The sequence below is a fragment of the Gobius niger genome (assembly GCF_951799975.1).
Source record: "Gobius niger genome assembly, chromosome: 21".
In the NCBI taxonomy this organism is placed as follows: domain Eukaryota; kingdom Metazoa; phylum Chordata; class Actinopteri; order Gobiiformes; family Gobiidae; genus Gobius; species Gobius niger.
The window spans coordinates 4,236,643-4,243,777 of record NC_136872.1 but is presented as its reverse complement, the minus strand read 5'-3'; the positions used below and the strand labels follow the sequence as shown (position 1 = coordinate 4,243,777).

The following is a 7,135-nucleotide window of genomic DNA, read 5'->3' as shown; positions in this document are numbered from 1 at the left end:
GTCGTTCAGCTCAGAGGATCTACCAGGCCGAGCTGAAAACCACGCCCGTAAACTGAAACTGAAAGTTAGTTCTGCCGGCAGGAGGAGTCCCAGACAAAGTCTTCACCAGCTCTAAGCACCTGATTTTCTTTGTTACTATGCTTACAGAGACCCATAGTCTGACAATCCATTAGGTTCAGGCAAGAGTCCACTGACCTTAGGTTAGAGCCAGTGGTTGTATATGGTTCTCTAATCCACAACACAACTGGGTTAGAGATGTCGGTCTAATGGCACCTCTGCTCAATGGTACATTTTCGTACTAATGAGACGTCTGACTGATGGGTTGTCGGACCAATGGCGTGGCTCCCTTACAGAGACCCATATGCATGATATGTCCATTTTAAGAGAGGAAAATTGTTTGTGAAAAGTCTCCTTAAGGCCACACTGCAGAACATCATCCAGTTGACATGTTGTCTGCCTCTGTTACAAGAACAATTCAACTCATGAAACCCAAAAAACATCATGCCAGCAATACCAAAGGTGCTCCTAATGTCAACACATTGAGGCTGCACTGTTTTTGGAATTTAGCTGTAGAGTCCCAACAATCCAGAACATTTTTTATGATATTTGCAGCACCACAGTGTATTCTATATTGTTATAGCTATGGAAACATGCTATGGCTCATTTGAAAGATGAGACTCTAAGGTCTCCGTTGGTGAAAACTGTTTGATTCTACATGTCTCGGTTTCTGAGTAATCCATAGTCAACAGAGGCTAGTTTTGATCAAAATCACAGATTTCTTTTCTGGCTTTGGAGATAATGCGTGTTTTATGAAACACTCTCCGTTCAGATTCAATCCTCTCTCCTCCTCTCTCCTCTCAGGCACTAACGTTATGGGAAGAGGCAAATGCCTTAACATCTCGTTCACTTCTCGTTCACTTCACATTTTGGTCAGTAGTTTTTCCCTTGGCTTAACCTGACAACTATTATCACAGGGGTCTGAGATGGACGTCAGTGATTCAAAGAGCTCTGAGACACAATACCATCCATGAGTTTCATTGAAAACTTTTTTTTTTTTTACCTTTATGACACTGAAGTACAATTTGCATAATAACTCTAAACGTAGTGTATGGGCTGCTGAACCACTTTGCTCCTCTCCATGTCTCTGTATTTTAATTTAGTAGAAAGATATATTCAGAACTCAGCATTTGTTAAAGTAATGGTGGAGAAATGGGAGAAAGTTTTGCCTCTTATTTGTTTCCCCCTCTGGCTGCTTCAAACATGACCGTACATAAAGATGCCGTCTGTCGATCAGAATGATGAAACAAGCCAGGTTTATATTTATGGGCTTTATTTTGCTGAAATAATAGATACAATATTTATCACAGTGGGGACTTTGGATATCACAATTGTTTTCTTTCACAAGTTTACTTTACTAAAAAGATAAATACATTGAAAAACATTTACATTTTTGCCTAATTTCAATTCCCCACCCTTCCCTTCTGACTGAACCTGAAAGCCAGTCCTTTTTGCAAATAGGATAGAGAGACTCAATTGGTCAAGGTGATGGCACCGGCGGATTCTAATGAGTGTCCGAGATCAGCGAAGGGAGGGGCTGTAGACATTTTTTATTTTGCAAGAGGTTTCAGATCCAGACGGTCGGTTATATGTATGTCAATATTAGACTGACAGTCACATTCACTTTTTGGTCATGCTGTCTTACCAAAAAAATGAATTAATTATCACAAAGATGAATAAAACATTTTGATAAAGTAACTCTTGTTCTTTCTTTTAACGACTTTAATCCAGTCAATTACGTAATCAGTCAGACGTGTTGGTTTCTCACTTCAGAGTAAACCACTGTGTCCTGTCTGGGCGCTGCTGAGGTTTGCCTGCGGGGGGCGCTCCTGAGCAGCACATTCACTCCGGCGTACGTGACCTCACCTTCAGCCTGAAGAACAATGCAAAGATTAACCACACTCCTGCAAAAACAAACAAATCTGAAAGTAAAAGTGACCTGTGGAGCGTCAGCAGAGCGGTCAGAGTCTTCTTCTGCAACACAGACATTTCAAATACTTTCTGCAGTGACGGGGAGGAGGTTAAACTGCTGGTGAATGTGGTACCTGTCACTTGTTTCCTGCAGGAGCAACAAACCACCCACACCAGGACAAGCACGGCCGCTCCGAAGACGACGTTCAACACGGCCAAGGCCAGGACAGTGGGGCTCACTGTGGACTGGGCAGCTCCTTCAAATGAGGAATAAAGACTTGCAATGTTTGTAAATCAATCAGGACAAATAAAGAACAGTTTGCTCAGAATACACATAAACCAGCTCCTGGAAAAAAAAAAAAAAACGTCTTCAAATGCCCCAGACCAAGTCCAAACATGGGACATTGAGTGGAAGAAAGTTTTATTCTATGGAGAAAAAAACGTAACGATTCTGGTCCTGATGGTTTCCAACGCCTGACAAGCAGATCCACCTGAGATGTTTTCTACTGTCGCCCATACTTTTTGCGGATGGCACCACAATCTTGGGCACGGGTAAAGATCTACAACTACTTGTGACTGAAATCACCACAGAACTTTCCAAACCTAGAGAGTGGTTCAGCATTAATAAACTATCCCTAAACATTACAAAAACAAAAATGATGGTGTTTGGGAAACGAAAAGCGGGAGAACCAGTTCAAATATTAATTAATGATGTTAAAATTTATCAAGTGTCTCAATGCAGATTTATGGGTGTAACTCTGAGTCACAACTTGAGCTGGAGATCTCAAATAGCAAATATCGGAACAAAAACGGCCAAAGCCATTGCCCTTTTAGGTAAATGTACATGAACTATTGCACTGAGGTCTGGAGAAACACCTAGAAGACCCAGCTGATGATCTATAGACTTCAAAAAAGAGCCATTAGAATGGTGAACCATGCTGGTTTCAGGGACCATACAAATGCACTGTTCCTAAGATGGCACATTCTGAAACCGTATTAATAGCATACAAAGCAAGAAATAATTTACTTCCTAGCAACATCCAAAAAATGTTTGATAACAGAGATGGGAAATACGATTTAAGAGGACCACTCAATCTAAAGGTTCAGTACGTTCATAAAAAACCTGAAAAACAGACCATTACACATAATGGTGTGACTCTATGGAATGATCTACATGACAATATAAAAGGTGCTTAAAGCCTAAACCTTTTTAAAAGAGAACTTAAAGCAAGCATATTTAAGATTTACACTGATGGTTGACAATTGATTTTTTTTTTACTACTTCGAATGGAGATCTGTCAAATTGTACGAATTGAGACAAAGTAACCTTGTTTATGTGGTCATTGATATTGCTGCTCAACATAACTATAAGTAACTAGGGAGGCGAGATGTGGTTCTGCTGGTCTGAGAGGCCCCTTACTGTGAAATGTAAATGTTTATTATGATGAATGTGGGGTAGGCGCTCATAAGCTTCTTGCTTCAGCCAACTCCTTTTGAGCATCTATGACGGTATAATGTGTATTTGTAAATTAGGTAAATGTAGTTGCTCAAATAAAGTAAAGTAAAGTAAACTAAACGCCGCAGTGGAGGGGCGCCATCATGATCGGAAGTGCTTTTTCCTTCAGTGGAACAATGGAGCTTCAGGTGGTGCAGGGGCGTCAGACAGCTGCTGGTTCTGTGCAGATGTTGCAGAGAGTTTCCCTCAGACTGAGGGCTTCATCTGTGGGAACCACTGGTTATTGGGCTGCAGTCGGCTTCAGTAACGGCCTTTTCTTGTTTGGACAGAGCGAGTCCAAACAAGACTTAAAATAGTTCTCAAGACAGAGCGAATCTAAACAAGACTTAAAAATGCATATAACTGAAAGTATTTTATCTACGCTCTTGCCTCTTACTGTAATTGATTAGTTTTATGTTGATGTTTTTATTGATTGTATTTGTTTTCTTATATTTATGCAACTGTGAAACACTTGGAATTGCCTTGTGTATGAATTGTGCTCTACAAATAAACTTGCCTTGCCTTGCCTTGCCTTTATTTAGGAGGATTGTCCAGTGACTTGACAGACAGCCAATCAGAACCTCCGGCTCATTTTTGTGGGTTTGCCACTGGACTTTTTTGTTCCGTAACCCTCAGGACAGGACCTACTTATGCATTTCAAAATGAGATTTTTTTTTGCCTTTGCCATCAGGACGTCATGACAGTGTGAACACCGACCTTTTAAAGGCATGTGGTTCTAAACTCTTGATCAGCTGTATCTGAGGTCAGCTACTCAAAATACTTGAATTAGCACCATTTTCCAAGGACCTTGACCCAAAAAAACATTTTTTTTCTAAATGGTTTAAGTGTTTAAGAGGACATTTTTTATGTTATTTTTTTGGTGAAAATGAAAGGATAGATGGTCCATTTGAAGTGCCACTTGTTGGTACTCAGGACCCTCCCCAATGTTAGACTTTATTCATTTTGATTAGGGACAATTTCATTTGCGTTTCAGAGATTAGAATTACACCGTTTGGGCATAACTATGGTTTCAACTTCATGACAATTGTAGTTCAAATTTACTGTTAGTCTAGCAAGGGTGATACTTGGAAAGACAAATATTTTACGTGGCAGTGCAGAAAGGTCACCGTTCTAAGTGCATGAAGTGTTTGTCAAGTAAATTGTTCTGTGGCCAAGGCTATTTGTTTATTTAAGCCCCTTGGAATAGAGCTTTTTTTGTTGTTGTTGTTTTTTAGAACACATTAAACAGAGAAATTTGAGGCGGGAAAAGGCAGTCTTGTTTTTTTCTTAAACAAGCAATTTGGAGAAGTTAGAAGTAGTTCTAAATAAATGATCACATGCTGTCCTTATGAGTGTCCATATGTTTGAAAGAAAACATTCATTACCATGAAGTTGGATCCTGGTCACATTTCCAACCAGTGTGTCCCCACAGGCGGTGACCACACAGAGGTAGGTCCCCTCTTCATCTGACCTGATGTCTTTCAGGGTCAGGTTATGGACACAGGAGGAGTCTTCAGTCTTCTCACAGATGTTCTTATTCATATAATCCCACAAGACAATTTTAGAAGATGCAGAACCACTTCTCACCCACATGACGCTGATGTGTTCTTGTGGACAGTGTCTGGAGGTGAAAGAGCAGCTGAGAGTCACAGAGTCTCCAGGCTTTGCTCTGATATACTCTGGACTCTGGAGAACAGACTGGACGGGCTCTGACTCCCCCTCGATCTCCAGGACAGTGCCTGATCCAAAGACAATATTATAGACATTGGGTATTCCGCAAAAATACGTGCCGACGTCCTTCGCTGTGATGTCCTTGATGGTCAAAGTGGTTTCATTCTTTGAAGAGTTCACTGAATAATGATCATCAAGAGTTGTGCTTGGTTTTAAGTCATTAGTCGACGCCAGCAGTTGTAATGTCCTGTTAGAGCCCAGTTTGTACCACACTCTATGACTCCAAATACTGTAGGTGAGGCATTTTATGACGACAGTTTGTCCCAGTTTTGCTGTTTTAAAACCTTCTGGTTGAACGACTTTCTGTGGCTGAGCTCCACCTGAAAAAACACAATGAAAGTTCACTAAAGTGTATTACATAATGAGAAAAGTCCATGTGGAGAGTTACTTACACAGAGAGCAGAGCACAGTAATGACAACAATCTTCAGCGTCTCCATTCTGAGATTCTGAATCGAGGCGGGCACTGGACGTTTTATAAAGTTGTGACTGGAGCTTTCTGATTGGGTGATGAAAATTAACATAACTTTACCTGATTGGTTGAGAAAGGCTGTTTGAAAACAAGCTGCATCACCTACAGACAGTTTGTTTGAGCCAAAGTAACATTACCTAAAGGAGCACAAAATGTATTATGTGTATTATGGAATATCCTATTTCTTCCATTTTCAATCCTCAATTATTCCAGGACATTATTTACTGATAAAGAGACATGAATTGCGAAATGAATTTGCTCTGAACTCAAAGATGTTAACTTTTTAAACAGCAGCTAAAGACCAAACCAACTTTTTTCTTCTGATAAACTGTACATATGATGATTTTAGCGTTGTGGATCATTCCCCGATCCCGCCTGGCGAAGGAGGAAGCGGAAGTGTATGTTTCCTGCACTACATCCACAAGCAGCAAGTGTGTGTGTCATTAGCGGAGATCTCAGCAACTCGGCCACACGGCGTGAGAGTTTCCTGTGTTTGTGACGCTGTTCGCGATGGTTTCTCGTAGCACTGACCATAACCATAAACCACTGACCTAAACCATAATGAAATCATGACCTAACACATATTGAAGATGCATCCATCCATTTTCTTCCGCTTTATCCGGGGCCGGGTCGCGGGGACAGCAATCTCAGCAGAGATGCCCAAACTCGATCGGTAAATCGAGAGCTTTGCCCCGACTCGGCTCCCTCTTCACCACGACAGACCGATACAGCGACCGCATCACTGCTGACGCCGCACCGATCCGTCTGTCAATCTCACGCTCCATCCGCCCCTCACTCGTGAACAAGACCCCGAGATACTTGAACTCCTCCACTTGAGGTAAGGACTCCCCACCGACCTGTAGAGGGGAAGCCACCTTTTTCCGGTGGAGAACCATGACCTCAGATTTGGAGGTGCTGATCCTCATCCCGGCCGCTTCACACTCGGCTGCAAACCGCCCCAGAGCAGCTGAAGGTCCGGATTTGTTGAAGCCAACAGAACAACATCATCCGCAAACAGCAGAGATGAGATCCTGAGGCTCCCAAACCGGACACCCTCCGACCCCTGGCTGCGCCTAGAAATTCTGTCCATAAAGGTAATGAACAGAACCGGTGACAAAGGGCAGCCCTGAGGAGACCAACATGCACCGGGAACAGGTCTGACTTACTGCCGGCAATGCGAACCAAGCTCCTGCTGCTCATACAGGGAACGGACAGCCCTTAGCAGAGGGCCCCGGACCCCATACTCCCGGAGCACCCCCCACAGGGCACCACGAGGGACGCGGTCGAACGCTTTCTCCAGATCCACAAAACACATGTATAGAGCTGGTCCAGTGTGCCACGACCAGGACGAAAACCGCATTGTTCCTCCTGGATCCAAGGTTCGACTATCGGCCGGATCCTCCTCTCCAGGACCCTGGAGTAGACCTTACCGGGAGGCTTAGGAGTGTGATCCCTCTGTAATTGAAGCACA

General features: G+C 42.7%; 1 long non-coding RNA gene across 1 annotated transcript; it reads right to left on the bottom strand.

Annotated features, from left to right (window-relative positions):
• Positions 1 to 1,698: 1,698 nt before the first annotated feature.
• On the bottom strand, positions 1,699 to 4,979 carry LOC306980329. The gene is made up of 3 exons (XR_013794011.1): positions 4,849 to 4,979; positions 1,997 to 2,225; positions 1,699 to 1,930 (listed from the first exon to the last, which is right to left on the bottom strand). It is a non-coding gene; the product is annotated as an uncharacterized lncRNA (long non-coding RNA).
• Positions 4,980 to 7,135: the final 2,156 nt, after the last annotated feature.